General features: G+C 39.3%; 1 protein-coding gene across 25 annotated transcripts in view; it reads right to left on the reverse strand.

Annotated features, from left to right (window-relative positions):
• Positions 1-16,582, reverse strand: part of ZBTB20 (zinc finger and BTB domain containing 20) — a 1,026,540-nt gene that overhangs the window by 51,981 nt on the left and 957,977 nt on the right. The window contains exon 1 of one of the 25 annotated variants that reach the window (XM_070465997.1): positions 426-772. The exons of the other annotated variants lie outside the window; for them this stretch is intronic. The gene's annotated coding sequence lies outside the window, so the exon portion shown is untranslated. Of the gene's footprint in view, positions 1-425; positions 773-16,582 lie in introns of those variants that run through there. 25 annotated transcript variants of the gene reach the window in all.

A 16,582-nucleotide genomic window follows, 5' to 3' on the forward strand; every position in this document is an offset into this window, starting at 1 on the left:
ACAGTGCCTATTGAAACTGTGCCTCTCCAAACCCTCAGCTCTGGATTACCAGGGTGCTGAATTGGGGAGTTTAAAATAACAGACCCTTTCAATTAAGTAAAACCCTTAAGAGGAAAATAATCAACTTCCATACAAATCTCAGGAATAGTAACAGCTTTTTATTTTTCATTTTAAAATTCTGCCTTGATATAGTTTCTAGAGCCTATGAAGATCTAATTTTGGGGGGAAAAGGAGAAAGAAAATATGTTTCTACTGTCCAAAAAATGAGGAGAAGATGAAAACAGTTTCTCCAGGGGTTCAGGTTTTTAAGAGAGGGTACAGAGTTGTAATGCGTAGTCTCAGAGAACCACAGAACCCCAAGCTGCTTAAATAACCTCTTAGGAAAACACTGTGTATTAAATTAGAAATGAAATAAAATTACTTACCCTGATAATTTCTTCTGATTTCTGGAGGCTGTGGGGTTTAGCACTTCAGCTCCTATAACCATTTACGAACAGCAGACATGCCCAAGCAAAGCAAACTTTGCCTTTCTCGGGACACAGAAACTGTGGAAATTGCCTCTAAGGTGAAATCATTTGTGTGCTGCTCTTCCAGCTTCCCTATTAGACCTTACTGCATGTTTCATGACTGCTTTCGAATGCACCATTTTCTCTAGAGGATTTGGGAGGGACCCTAAACTGAGTATCACTTGGGTCAGCCCTTCAGAAGCTCTGTCCTTGGTGCTGAAAGAGAAGTGTAGCAGGCAGAAGCAGACTCCGTTTTCTCCCTTGCTTTTCTCTTTCCCCACTGTGCCTCTATGTGCTTTGTGCTATGCTTTTAGTACATGTGTATTTTTCCCTCAATGCTCTTTTGAATCTCAGTTTCCCACTGTGTTTACTTCTATGGCTTTAATTTCTCTTGAATAATTCTCACCTTCCTCAGTTTAATTGTCATTCCAGCTTTTGGTGGGTGTAAAGATGATTGGTTCAGAAGAATGAGCAGATCAACAAATTGATACCACAAGTGGTTAATAGAAATCAGTACAATTTAAAACACAACTGACAGAATAATTGAACTTGGAGGTGTAAGCTTGTCTTGGAAAAGAAGGCTAAAGGAAATATATTATAGGGGAAGCAAAACCAAGGCATGTAACTGGTGATAAAGATGAAATAAGCTTAATACTATGAGAAATTTTAAATGTTTATTTAGAGGCACTAGTTTTCAGAGAACTTTATAATAACATTTGCCAATTCATTCTTATGGCTCCTCTGAGGTATATGTGAGTAATTTTTTTAAAGAAAAAACCCAAATTTAGAACTGATTAAAGGGAGATGCAATGAAGGAAAGTCAGTGAAAATCAGTTTCTGAAGCAGTGCTAAAATTTAGGCAATCTTAATTCATGGTCACCTGTTCATATAATGTTTAATCAAACTTCCCTGGTGACTCAGATGGTAAAGCATCTGCCTACAATGCAGGAGACCTGGGTTTAATCCCTGGGTTGGGAAGATCTCCTGGAGAAGGAAATGGCAACCCACTCCAGTATACTTGCCTGGAAAATCCCATAGACGGAGGAGCCTAGTAGGCTGCAGTCCATGGGATTGCAAAGAGTCAGACACAACTGAGCAACTTCACTTTCACTTTCATGGAATCCTAACTATTCCCTACTTTCTTGTTTTTGATTTCTTTTCCTTCCTTCAGAAAGGGTGGGAACTGTTTCACTACCCTCTCCGCTGGCAGTGGATATGTTTGGCAGCTGCAGTGTGGACTGTCATGGGGAAGCTAGTCCTAGTCTGACTATGACAGAGAGCTCTGCTGGCTGAGAAAGGCAGCAGTAGCAAGGTCTAAGTATGGCTATCAACAGCAGCCATCATTTGTTGAGCATGTACTGGTAGCCAGTCATTTTAGTGCTCTCTTTTAATCCCCTCAACAACTCTAAAAAGGTGGGTAATGTTTTTACATCCCTAATTTATAAATAGGGAAATTGAAACTTAGATAATTTCTAAAGATCATACAGCTAACACGTAGTAGATCCAGAATCTGGATCTTGCCATCAACTATTTCTGGAGTATGTTCTCTTAACTGCTATGCTACAGTTGTTTCAAAGGTGGAAAGTTTAGATTTCTCATGAGACTGACATATGTCATGTGTGCGTGCATACTAATTCACTTCAGTCATGTTCAACTCTGTGATGCTATGTACTGTGGCCCACCAGGCTCCTCTATCCATGGGATTCTCTAGGTGAGAATGGAATGGGGTGCCATGCCCTCTTCCCCCAATATGTCATAGAGAATAATAATTATGATGACAAAAATTATGATATTCAATGATACAGTATTATCATGACATAATTTATAATGCATTTTCTAATTCATGTTCCCATCTGTATCTTAAATAAATCCTCATGATGCCCATTTTTACAGAGACTGTTGTGGATTGAATTGTATCCTTCTCAAGTTCATAATCTCATAATATGACTCTATTTGGAGTCACCTCCTCTTTAAGGAGGTGATTAGGTAAAAATGAGGCCATTACAGGGTGTCTAATCCAATCTGATGGATGTTCTTATAAGAAGAGGGAGAGACACTAGGGAGACACAGAGAAAAGGCCACGTGAAGACACAGCAAGAAGGTAGCCATCTGCAAGCCAAGAAGAGTCTTTAGGAGAAACCAAACCTGCCAACAAGTTGATCTTGTATTTCTAGCCTCCAGAATTATGGGAAAATTAATTTATGTTGTTGAAGCCATTCAAGGACTTCCCAGGTGGCTCCATGGTAAAGAATCTGCCTGATAATGCAGGAGACACGAGAGATACAGGTTTGACCCCTGGGTTGGGAAGATTCACTGGAGAAGGAAATGGCAACCCACTCCAGTATTCTTGCTTGGGAAATCCCATGGATAGGAACCTGGCAGGCTACCGTCCAGAGGGTCACAAAGAGTTGGACATGACTGAGCACAAGATCTAAGCCATCTAAACAATGGTATTTTGTTATGTAAACCCTAGCAAATTAATACAGAGATTTAGGGAGTTTAAGTACCGTATCCAAGATTGCTCATGTTTATGGTGCATGAATGTATTGTTATGTGACATAACTGTGTTGAACATGCCCTAAAACTGAAGCTCCCAGTTCTTCTTCTTTTGGATTAGGTGACTAAGAAAATATGCATTGTCAAGGTCTGGCATGTCTGACATGTAACAACAGAGAATTTGCAAATAGAATTAAGCAGAATCATATTAAAGAACTCAGGATCTTAACTGCTCATTTTAAGCATTGTGGTTCCATGTTGAGTATCCTCTTTATTTTCTTTAACATTTGATGGTACTGTGTCTGATGAGAACACTGCCATGATAATGCATGAATGTAGCTGGAAAGGCCATATTTCTAAACTTTCTACATGGTGTATTCTCATAGAGCAGCTGTTGCTGGAAGAATTTTCTTCTGCATTTTTGTAATGCCTTCCTTTAGCAAAGTTCAAAGGAAGATAAAGAGGGATGACAACTCTAATTCTATGTAGGAGCAACAGATAGAGAAATTAACTGACATGCCCAAAGTCACACATCTAAGCGGTCAACTCAGTCTTGACTTGACCTTCTCTCTAGTAGATTCCCTCACTGCCTTAGGAATGGGCAGGGAAGGGTGAATGAGGGGGTCCTTTTTCTCAGGACTTCAGTGTAGGTGACAGCAATTGTTCCTTTTATCTGGCACTTTCCATTCATACAACACTGAACAAGTTTCATTCTTTTAAGTGAAACTCTTATTCATGATTGGCATTGAAGATTTTGAGATTTGCCTTCTGGGAAGGACTCCAGGACGCCTACAGAACAGACATGCTTGGGCAAAAATCAAGAAAAATATAGATCATTCTCATTTTCCTTCCAGGAACCCATCTCAATAGCATAAATGGAACAGCTCATGTACCAGTGCTTCATCAAGGAAGTCTTCATAGAGCAAGAGTTAAAAGGTGGTGGGTTTCTGATACATTGGCATGCTCAGGAGTTTTGTTTGAAAGGGAATTGGTGTGAATTTTGTGGTAGAAATACTCCTTTCAAGTCTTTGAAATTCGGCTCCAGGGTGGCAACTCTTTGGTTTCACTACAGGGATCTTGCCTTCAGCACCAACCACTGAGTGCAACATGACTTTCTGACATCACTTTAAGCTGCCACAGAGCTCACACTCAGCATGACACTATGAAGACCAAATGAAGCAATGTGGGGAGTCAATTTTCAGGGCTCTGTATAAACAGAGGTACATTTTGTTTCTCTGTGTCAAGGCCAAGGTAACTAGGATTTTCCACTGTGAACTGGTAGATTTGATTGTCATGATGATATTAAGTTACATAAATACCATCAAAGAATAGCCCTTTGGTATGTTTTTCACTGGAATCAGACTTCCAGTTGTAGAGTGCAAAGGTACTCTGGCAAACGTAATAAGTGGTCCAGATAGTATGGTTGCACCTTCCCAATCCCTGCTCCCATGCCTCACCAATAATGTGATCTTGCCATAAATGAGAAAGCCCTGGATTTTATGTTTGAATTCACTCTGCTACTGTAATAAATGTGCAAAAGAGAAAAATAGTTCAATTCATTTATTATTGTCTAGTACTGCGCTCCAATCTTTCTTCCTTCCTATCAGACAATGGCAGCAAGTTACAATGTAAGCTCCCCAGCCAATCAGATTAGTACCCATTCCACTGTTTTACAGGTAGTAGAGTAAGAGTAGGAAGTAAATAAGTGATATTTTCCTTTGTTTTTGTATGCAAGCACAAGTTTGTCTGCTTGCGTCTTACTTCCTTTTTATATTTCTGTCTTCACTTTTCTACCTAATTTCTTCCTGGTTTTTTTTTTTTTTTTCTATTTCCATCAGATAATCTTTCATTCTTTAACATTCTTCTCATTTTTTCCCAATATTTGATTTCTTTTCTTCTTCCCTGAATTACATATAAATGGGAATGGGGATGGAATAGAATTAGAAAAATTTATCTTAACTTATCATTTGTTTAAAAAGGACTTTGAGTTGATGAGTATGGCAGATTGTATCTTCCAAAGAGTGCTTCCCTGGTTGCCCAGTGGTAAAGAGTCCACCTGCCAATGCAGAAGATGTGAGTTTGATTCCTGGGTCAGGAAGATCTGGAGAAGGAAATGGCAACCCAAAGACAGTTGCCCCACAACGCTGGCTGTGCTTCCAGCTGGAATCTAGCATCAACTTGTCAGTCCTAAGAGTAAATCATTTTGTAAGTGGCTATTCTAATCTCCAGTTGAGCTAGCTGTCCCTGTAGATGCCATGTACAACAGAGACAAGCTATTGCTGCAAAGCTCTGCCCAAATTTCAGATTCATGAGCACTATAAATGTTTGATACTGTTTTAAGCCAATAATTTTATTATATGTCAATAGGTAATACATTGAGTTCAGTCTTTACAGCACTTGTCATATTCAGTGTTCAGAACAGCACATTTCAAATTATATCAAATCCCATCACATTCTGAAGCAATTGCCATTTAATTATTTAGAGTGGGTTTTTTTTTTTTACTCTCAGCTGCTGTTTATGTAACTGATTTTATAAAACTGTGTTACTCAAAGTATGGGCCATGGACCAGGAGAAGCAATGGTAACTTCACTTTGGAAGTTGTTAGAAATGGAGAATCTTGGGTACCACCCCAGACTTGCTGAATCTAGAATCACTGTCTTAAATTCTCAGGTTATTCATTAAAGTTTGAGAAGCACTAGTGTAAAGAACAAGCCTGCTAAAAATTACAGATACAACAGGAAAATTTTATTATTTATTTTCCATGTGTTTTTTACCACTCTCCTGGAAATCAGGAGGCTGTATGTAGGGGGTAGAGATGCGGGAGATGGAGGAGAAATTTTATGACAGAAGTAGAGATACCTAAGAAAGCAGATAGAAGCTCTACACTGGGTGAGGCATGTTTCAACTGTTTTACATTAAGAGGTGAGGGACACTGTGGGGAATAATATGAAGGATTAATAGATGTTCCTTAACTTTTTCATAGTTGATAACATTTTATTATAGAATAGGTTGTGCTTTTTTTCTTTTTTTTTGCAAATGCCTATGAAAAACATATGTTTATTTTGTAAAAGTTGTTTTGAACCCTTTAGGATTTCCCAGGAGGAAATGTTCTCTCACATTAGAAATAAACTATTATTATTGTCATAAATTGAGGTTTGAGTATTCACACACCATGCCTTTCTTACATTTTTAATAGTTTGATCCCTGCCCTAGAGCACAAAGGAGCTCCTTTATCTTCATATCTGATTTTTCAAGATTCTCAGCATGTATAAAATGTATCTGCCATTCGTTCTCTGTAAGTTACATTTTCTAATCCTCCAAAGTTCAGTTCTCCCCAGCAGACAGAACTTGTAGAACTTTGTATGTTAATAACAATAATCTTGTATTCAGTGGTAGCTTTTGTCCCCTCCACAGCCCCTTTGCAAACTTGTCATTGATGTCCAGATATCCTACTGCAGTACTGTAACTGAAATATAGTCACTCTCAGAGTAAATAAAAAAGACAGGTTATTACAAACTAGCTGGTTTGAAATAGGACAAACACAAGCATCCAAACAAGGATATTTGGTGTCACTAGAACTCTTGGGGGAGTTTTTAAAATTTCAGATTTATTGGGTGGCATTCCTATCCTAGAAATGCTCATTTCCTCCTCTTTTCTATCTTATTTTCTCTTCAGAGAGGATTTCTCTCTCACATTGGTTTCAACTCTCTTATGGTTTAAAGATGTCATATTAAAATGCTGATGGTCATCAGGTTCTGGTCATATTGCGGCGCTTAGTAGAACCATGACTGATAGCTCAGGCACAAGAATTGTGCTTATATCCTTCTTGATCACACCCCTGAAATGAGGCACCAGAGAATTTGAATGTAGTCATACTGCCTATGCCTTAGCAAGAGGAAAGGAGAAGAAAACATAAGATATGCCCTGCAGTCCACAAAGGCATCCCACTACACTCCCCAAAATACAAAGGAGAGAATTAAACTTATTATTTTGGCTGGGGCTTTGGAAAACAACAGGAAACTTTGTTTTCAACTGAATTAAATGATAAGGAGTTGATTACCACAAGAAAATATGTACAGAGTTAGGCGACTTTACACTAACTCTTTAGGGATCATTTCTATCTTTCTTCTCTGCCAGCCTCAGCATATAGGTCTTGATCTTAGTCTGGCTTGCCTCATGGTCACAAAATGGCTGCAGCAGCTGGAGGTGTTCATATTCTCAAACAACATCCAGAAGTGGAGAAAGAGACCTGTTATTAAGATTAGGAAACCCATTCCAAGTAGTTCTACACCAAAGTCTTTTTGTGTTTCACTTTCCAGATTTATATCATATGTTCATGCTTCAGCAAATCAGTAACAAAGGGAATGGAAACATTGCTATTGACATATTTATTAGGACATTCTCCTTAGACACAAGGGAAAAGCCTAGATAGTTGAACAAAATATGAGGTTTTGCTAATAAGGAAGAAGATAGGAAATGGTAAATGACTACCCTTGAGATTAAAATGAATTCTCATGTTAAAGAGAATAATCTAAAATGCCATGAGGAATATCACTACACATTAAAATGTTTTTTAAAAGAATGACAGTATTATCATGCTACTCTAATTTCATTTTGCAAATTTCATTCTTGTCTTTGTCCACATGCACACATACTTTTGCATAGTTGAAATTTTAATTTTATAGTCATTGTTTATCATGTAAAATAACTGTGAAACATTAAACATCTTAAACATTATTGTTATCTTAAATGACAAAATTAGTGAAAGTGTTAGTCACTCAGTTGTATCCGACACTTTGTGATCCCCATGGACTGTATCCCACCAGGCTTCTCTGTCCATGGGATTCTCCAGGCAAGAATACTGAGGTGGGTTGCCATTCCCTTCTCCAGAGGATCTTCCCAACCCAGGGATCAAACCCAGATGTCCACATTGCAGGCAGATTTTTTACCATCTGAGCCACTAGGGATGTGATAACATTTTAATCCAGCCTCTGTCATCTGAACTTTTACTGTTCAGATATTACTATCACTATTATTAATATTACTGTTGTTGTAGCTTTAAAGTATATCTTTTACTGTTATTAATATTATAATAGCTTTAAAGTAATATTCATTTTAATCATACTAACATGAAGCCTAAGGTTGTTACTAACCCATAGGAAAAGTGATGGCAAGTAGCTGAAAAATCATCAGACTTGGAGTTGGAGACTAGAGTTTTATCTTGACACTGCTACATGCTTGCTATGTATACTTTGATTGGTTTATCAACCTTTGGGTTTCAGTTCCCTTACTTGAAAAGATGAAGTTGAAATAAATAAATTCTAAGATCATTTCCAGTTTCCATTGTCCATAATTTTATGAATTCTCAAGTTGTGTGGAAAACATCTGTGCTTGGGCCTCAGGCTAGGATACTTACTTAATAGAAGCACAGAGATTGAAAACTGGTGGCCACATCATGCCTGGCCACATTAAACTTGGGTTTAGCCAGCACTTTTTCCTGTAAAGTGAATGTAATTTTGTTTTTATTTATTTATTTTTTTCCATTTATATTTATTAGTTGGAGGCTAATTACTTTACATCATTGCAGTGGTTTTTATCATACATTGAAATGAATTAGCCATGGATTTACATGTATTCCCCATCCCGGTCCCCCCTCCCACCTCCCTCTCCACCCAATCCCTCTGGGTCTTCCCAGTGCACCAGGCCCGAGCACTTGTCTCATGCACCCAACCTGGGCTGGTGATCTGTTTCACCCTAGATAATATACATGTTTCGATGCTGTTCTCTTGAAACATCCCACCCTCGCCTTCTCCCAGAGTCCACAAGTCTGTTCTATACATCTGAGCCTCTTTTTCTGTTTTGCATATAGGGTTATCGTTACCATCTTTCTAAAGTCCATATATATGTGTTAGTATACTGTAATGGTCTTTATAATTTTGTTTTTAAGATGGAACATGCACAATGCATTTTGGCCACCTTTTTCTCCACTCTGTTGTCTTATATTAGGATGCTTCCGACTTTCATAGTACCCACTTGCCCCTGAAGGGTTTTGAGTTTGCTACTCCTGGAAGGAGGTGACACCTTGGAGATTCAGTAAATTGCCCACCTGAACCCAGTACCGAGGTTTCCATGGAAGTCTTCCTTTAGAGGATTGTGAAAGACAGCCTTACTCGTTTGCAGAATCTAGTGATGGTTTCCATGTTATGCACATAAACACCTTGTCAGGCACCAGAGACAGGTTGGGGAGGATGATTGATGGGAGTGGGCTTGTGAAATCACACCTGCTGTCACAGCAGATGGAAAAAAAGCCGGAGTAACCTGTGGAATTGCTGATCTTTTTTGAAAATTCACTCCTAAAAACATTATTTTAGCTCTTTTACATACTTCAGAAAGAGTGGTATTACAAACCAGACTCTAAGGGAGCAACCACTATATGAGTTTTCAGGAATATAATTTCAATAAAATAGCAAGAAGCCTTCACCAACTGGGTGAACTGGTGTTTGAGCTCCAGGGTGGTGAAGCAATGCTTTCTTTGCCAAGCAAGAAAAAAATGTCATTCAAGCTGCAATTTCTGGCTGGCTGCCCACTGGGCATATAAGCCTGTCTTTAATAATGTTATCCTAAGCCATGCATGGCATTGCCTTTGGAGCACAGAATGCATCTTAGGAAAAGAGATGAGATAACTTTGCACAAAACAAACCAGTGAACAGGCAATGGGTAACACAGGCCATCACCTCAAGAAGGAATCCATGTGGATTTGAGGAAGTGCTCTGAGATCTCTGCTTTGACCTCATTCATCATTGGCTCTGTCCTTTACAACTTAGACTTATATTATCCTAATTTTACCTGATACGCATCTTAGAAAATTTATTCAACAGCTAGTTACTGAGTTTTCACTATGTTCACTGGACTGTATTATGGAGTGCAGTGTGTGTTTGGTGAGTAGGACTTGCACATGTGCTACAGTTGGAAGCAAGGAAGGGACTTCCTGGATAGTCCAGTGGTTAAGAATCCACCTACCAGTGAACAGGGTTTGATCCCTGGTTCAGGAAGATCCCACATGCCACAGGGCAACTAAGCCTGTGTGCCACAACTACTGAAGTCCGTGTACCTAAAGCCCATGCTCCACAACAAGAGAAGCCTGCACATTACAACTAGACAGTAACCTGGGGGTTTTCTCTCTGAAACTAGAGAAAACTGCACCAGCAACAAAGACCCAGTGCAGCCAAAATAATAAATAAATAAACAAGTAATTTTGAAAACAGAAGCAAGGGAAGAGTTTAACAGGACTAGGCAGCAGGCTTCAAGGTGGATGTGATCAAATTCAAATGAACCTTTCAGACAGAGCTATGTGTGAGGAAGAGAGAAAGCGCAGCCTTTGAGTAGAATTGGAAGACTCTCCAGAGAAGCTGGAAATTGATTTGGGTGCTTCAGTTAATGGGAGTTAGATTTGAGCTGGGATGTGGTGAAGGAGAATTTGTTTCACCTACCAGAGTCCAAAGTCTCAGGCAGTTCAATTTTTAATTCCTTCATTTATTTGTTCAACAAATACTTATTGAGCATCAGTTTGCTTCTAGGCCTGTTTTAGGCTTGGGGATACAGTGAATAATCATGACAGATAGATTCCTGCTCTGGTAGAGGGAAACAGAGAATCAAACAGACTAACAAAGCAAAGTCTCAGGTAGTGGTGAGCATTATACAGAGGGGTAGAATCAGGTGATGTGACAGTGGCTGGGTAACTATAGTAGAGCAGGTGTTTTCTTTGCTTCTCTGAAAAGGTGATTGCTAAGCTCAGATCTACACAACAGAAAGCAGCCAGCCATGCTGAGGTCAAGGGGAGGAGTATTCCTTGCAGAGGGAACAGCTGGTGCAGAGGCCCTGAGATGGGTACACGTTTGGCACATTTGAGGAGGCCGGTGTAACTGGAGTATAGTGGATGACAGGAGGGGTGGAACAAGGTGAGGCTGGAGAGGGAGTATGCCATATGTTATAGGAATTTGAATTTTATTCTGATTGGGATAGAAGCCATTTGAAGGCTTAGTTCAGTTCAGTTCAGTTGCTCAGTCGTGTCCGAAGGCTTAAGTGGAGGAGAAATGATGTACTGGATTTGCAGATTTCTGGCTGCTTTATGAGCAATAGAAGAAGCAGTGAGCAGTGAAGAGGCCATTGTGGCAGTCCAAAGCACATGGCTGGTCCTTTGGACTCCAGTGGTGGGACTGGGGATAGGGGAGTAGTGAATCTATTTGGATTACATTTTAGAAACAGGCTTGACAGGACTTTATGAGATTGGATATCGGTGTGAGGGAAATGGAGTTGTGAAGATAGTAATAGAATTAGACTTCGTTATGAAGGATGTGCAGATTTCTATGAAATGCTTATGTCATCCATTATGAACAGCCCTGAGGTCTCCAAACAAGAAATAAGCATTTTGTGGAAATAACTGTAGACCAACTAAATGAGAAAACCAAAGACTGTTCAGAGCGTGCTATGGCAACGGAGTCAGTCACTGTCATTTGCCTTTTGGTAGAGACGCTAAGTTAGGCTGAGACCCAAAGGTAGGCAGCTTTATAGTGAAGAAAGGGAAGCCTTCTGGAACGCCCTGACTGGTGCCTGTTCTCCAGGGGAAGCAGTAAGTGGGCTCCCTGGAAGCAGGGCATCCTGTGTGATTAGTTAGGGATGCATATCTGACTTCTGGTTGATTCTGAGATGTAGGGACAAAAATTAGGGAATCTGTCAGTTATTCATCAAGTCCTGTCTGTTTTTGACTAGTGTTATTTAAGTTATTGGTTAGCTTGTATTGTCTCTAGAGATGGCAGTCTGGCTTCCTACAAGTCTAACTTAGAACCAACTATCTTCTGGGGTTATTTATTGTAAATAACTGGTTGACTTTGTGAGCAGGTTGCTGCCTATTTTTCATATATATATATATGCATATACGTATATGCATATATACATATATGTATATATGCATATATATATAAAGTTCTATTTTTATATATGGTCTGGTCACAGTCTGTATATTCAGTCTTTCAGTGTCTTGATTAAACTTATTTTTATTTTTGAAGTAGGTCATACATGTTTATATATTTCTTTGTCCACGCTCCTGCATATCTATTTCACCTATTTATTGTTTCTTTCTCTGTTTCAACATCAGTTTTCTACTAGAGATTAAGCTTTTCTTCAGTGTCTCATATGGCTCTCACCTCTCCTGGGTGACTATTTTATGACAGATATTAGCTGATGTTCCGGTTCTAACCTAGGGTTGTCTAATGACATTTTTTTTTCCATTTATTTTTATTAGTTGGAGGCTAATTACTTTACAATATTGTAGTGGGTTTTGTCATACATTGACATGAATCAGCCATGGAGTTACATGTATTCCCCATCTCAATCCCCCTTCCACCTCCCTCTCCACTCAATTCCTTTGGGTCTTCCCAGTGCACCAGCCCCGAGCTCTTGTCTCATGCATCCAACCTGGGCTGGTGATCTGTTTCACCCTAGATAATATACATGCTTCAATGCTGTTCTCTCGAAACATCCCACCCTCGCCTTCTCCCACAGAGTCCAAAAGTCTGTTCTGTACATCTGTGTCTCTTTTTCTGTTTTGCATATAGGGTTATCATTACCATTTTTCTAAATTCCATATATATGTGTTAGCATGCTGTAATGGTCTTTATCTTTCTGGCTTACTTCACTCTGTATAATGGGCTCCAGTTTCATCCATCTCATTAGAACTGATTCAAATGAATTCTTTTTAATGGCTGAGTAATATTCCATGGTGTATATGTACCACAGCTTCCTTATCCATTCGTCTGCTGATGGGCATCTATGTTGCTTCCACGTCCTGGCTATTACAAACAGTGCTGTGATGAACATTGGGGTGCACGTGTCTCTTTCAGATCTGGTTTCCTCGGTGTGTATGCCTAGAAGTGGGATTGCTGGGTCATATGGCAGTTCTATTTCCAGTTTTTTAAGGAATCTCCACACTGTTCTCCATAGTGGCTGTACTAGTTTGCATTCCCACCAACGGTGTAAGAGGGTTCCCTTTTCTCCACACCTTCTTCAGCATTTATTGCTTGTATACTTTTGGATAGCAGCCATCCTGACTGGCGTGAGATGGTCCCTCATTGTGGTTTTGATTTGCATTTCTCTGATAATGAGTGATGTTGAGCATCTTTTCATGTGTTTGTTAGCCATCTGTATGTCTTCTTTGGAGAAATGTCTGTTTAGTTCTTTGGCCCATTTTTTGATTGGGTCATTTATTTTTCTGGAATTGAGCTGCAGGAGTTGCTTGTATATTTTTGAGATTAATCCTTTGTCTGTTGTCATTTGCTATTATTTTCTCCCAATCTGAGGGCTGTCTTTTCACCTTGCTTATAGTTTCCTTTGTTGTGCAAAAGCTTTTAAGTTTCATTAGGTCCTATTTGTTTATTTTTGCTTTTATTTCCAATATTCTGGGAGGTGGGTCATAGAGGATCCTGCTGTGATTCATGTCGGAGAGTGTTTTGCCTATGTTCTCCTCTAGGAGTTTTATAGCTTCTGTTCTTACATTTAAATCTTTAATCCATTTTGAGTTTATTTTTGTGTATGGTGTTAGAAAGTGTTCTAGTTTCATTCTTTTACAAGGGTTTGACCAGTTTTCCCAGCACCACTTGTTAAAGAGGTTGTCTTTTTTCTATTGTATATCCTTGCCTCCTTTGTCAAAGATAAGGTGTCCATAGGTTCGTGGATTTATCTCTGGGCTTTCTATTCTGTCCCATTGATCTATATTTCTGTCTAATGACATTTTTATGTCCGTCTATTCTAATTGTCAAAAGAACATTCTCTAGGGCAAAAGCATGGTTTACCAAGTGGGGCCACTTGGTGAACTTCGTTACTGGTCTGAGACAAGACAGATACAGAAATTGAGAGTAAGCATTCAGAAACCTTTATAACAATTTGACAAAATAATTTTATCTTTGTTAAACTTAGTACTTAAATTTTAGAATTTTTTTTCCATTTCACCAGTTCAAGGTATGGGTTGGAAATTTAAAAGAAACCCTGAAAAACCCTGAACTTTCTTGACATAGAGTTGGAGAAGCGCTGTACTGGATCTCTTGCAGCAGCCAGCACTAGAATACCTGGAATGAGAAGGGAAAGGAAGAGTGTAGCAGACAGTTCATGCTTACATGTGCCATCAGAAACAGTGGCAGACCTCACTGAAGAAGGGCTGCTTCTCCACCTGAAAGGCTCCTGCTGCCTACCTCTCAGAGGGGTTCCCAAGTTAACTGGTCATACACTGGACTTCTCTTTCTCTAGCCCTGCTGACACAGAGCATTCCTACTGCATGTAAGAACCTATATGGCTTGGTGGAATGTGGAGGGGGTGAGGAGGAACAAGAAACTTCTGTCCCTGTTCATCCAAGTGACTGAGATAGTATATCCTAAATGATATCCCCAAATGACACAGCCAATGTGACTTTTATCCATCTCCAAGTCAGTGTCTTAGACTCAGTTTCTTCTTTTTGTTTCCATCTAACTGGTAGTTTTACACCTAGTTGTGTTTCAGGAAACACTCCCTGCCAGGTCCCCTCTGAATCCTGAATTCATAATTCTTTCTGCCTTTAACATCTCTACACACGTGTTGAGAATACCAGAATTTCTGATCTTATAAAACCATGTCATCAGTTTTCTGTGAACTTGGACTTACTACCTGTTCCTTTGAAGGGAGGCATGCTGTCTTATTTTCAGAAAAGTCACTTCCTATGTTTCCTCCTTCCACTGGAAAGACAGACTTAGTCTTGGAGTGTATTATAAAGTATTTTTTTTTCCTTTTGAAATCACTCAAGTAAAAGAAAGTCTCCTCTTGCTTTCAAGTCATTTATCACTAATGTTCAGAGCAAAATCTGCTTCATGTAGTCATCCACAATGAAGAATGAACAACTTTCCTAAGACTTGTCTGCGCTGGGTTCTTAGGAAATTCCCTCAGGCAGGTACCTCCAATCAGCTGTATTCTACTCATCAGTGATTTTCTTTCAAAAGAAACCACTTGAGGCTGAGCCAGAGGCTTGTCAAGTGCCTTAGTCCTTTTGGGGGGCAGGGAGGAAGGGAAGAAGTGTGGGTGAGGAAGGGGGGTGATAAAGGAGCTTATGAATCTGCTACTAAATAACAGGAAACCTCTTCTGGAGGATGACTCCCTGAATACTAGGGGGAGAATGTTATTGCACATAGTTCCTTTTGTTTTGCTTTTGTCATTATTTGCAGTAACTGGGAGATACTTTCAGAATTCTCTGTAAAATAAAGGCCGGTATGTCCTGGCCTGGTTAGCAGTATCTCCTAGTCTAGTTAAAGGGTGTCAGGTGACATTGTGCTGGGTCAACAGACACATCCAAGGATGATGACAAACCCTAGCAAAAGTGTGAACATTGAAATGAGGTGAGCTTAAATATCTGTGATCACATAGTCAATGAAATGTGTAGCATTATGAAAATACCTCAATTATAAGTTCACTAAGCAAAGTGAGTTCCATAGCAGTCTTCATTACTTGTGTAATAACCAAGACTGGCAGTAAGAGACAGCAAGACATAAAGTGACTTTATTTTCTTTTCCATTATGGCTTATTACAGGATATCGAATATTGTTCCCTGTGCTATACAGTAGAACCTTATTGTTTATCCATTCTATATACAGTACTTTGCATCTGCTAGTCCCAATCCATCTCTCCCCTGCCATCCTGTCATTTCCCCCACCCCTTGCATCCCTTGGCAACCACAAGTCTATTTTCTATACCGGTGAGTCTGTTTCTGTTTTGTAGATAAATTCATTTGTATCATATTTTAGATTCCACTATGAGTGACATGGTATTTATCTTTTTCTTTCTGATCTACTGCACTTAGTATGATAGCATTTAGGTCCATACATATACCTACAAATGACTGTATTTCATCCTTTTTTCTGGCTGAGTAATATTCCACTGTGTAGAGGTATTTGCATCTTCTTTATCCATTCTTCTGTCAGTGGACATTTAGGATGCTTCCATGTCTTGGCTCTTGTAAGTAGTGCTTCTATGAACATTGTGATGCATGTATATTTTTGAGTTACAGTTTTTTTTCCAGATATGTGCCTAGGAATGGGATTGCTGATTGTATGGAAACTCTATTTTTATTTATTTATTTATTTTTTAATATTTATTATTTATTTAGCTGCACTAGGTCTTAGTTGCAGCAGGCAAGATCTTTAGTTGAGACACATGAACCCCTAGCTGCAGCATGTGGGATCTAGTTCCCTATCCAGGGATCAAACCCCGGCCCCTGGCATTGGGAGCGCAGAGTCTTAGCCACTGGGCCACCAGGGAAGTCCCTATTTTTAGTTTTTTAAAGAAACTCCATACTATTCTCCATAGTGGCTGCATCAGTTTATAGTCCCACCAACAGTGTAGAAGGGCTCCCTCTCGTCCACACCCTCTCCAGCATACATTATTTCTAGACTTGATGGCCATTCTGACAAGTGTGATTTTTGATTTGTTTTTCTCTAATAATTAGTGATATTAAACATCTTTTCATGTGTCTATTAGCCATCTGTATGTCTTCTTTGGAAAAATG

The sequence above is a fragment of the Odocoileus virginianus genome, chromosome 4 (assembly GCF_023699985.2).
Source record: "Odocoileus virginianus isolate 20LAN1187 ecotype Illinois chromosome 4, Ovbor_1.2, whole genome shotgun sequence".
Classification (NCBI taxonomy): domain Eukaryota; kingdom Metazoa; phylum Chordata; class Mammalia; order Artiodactyla; family Cervidae; genus Odocoileus; species Odocoileus virginianus.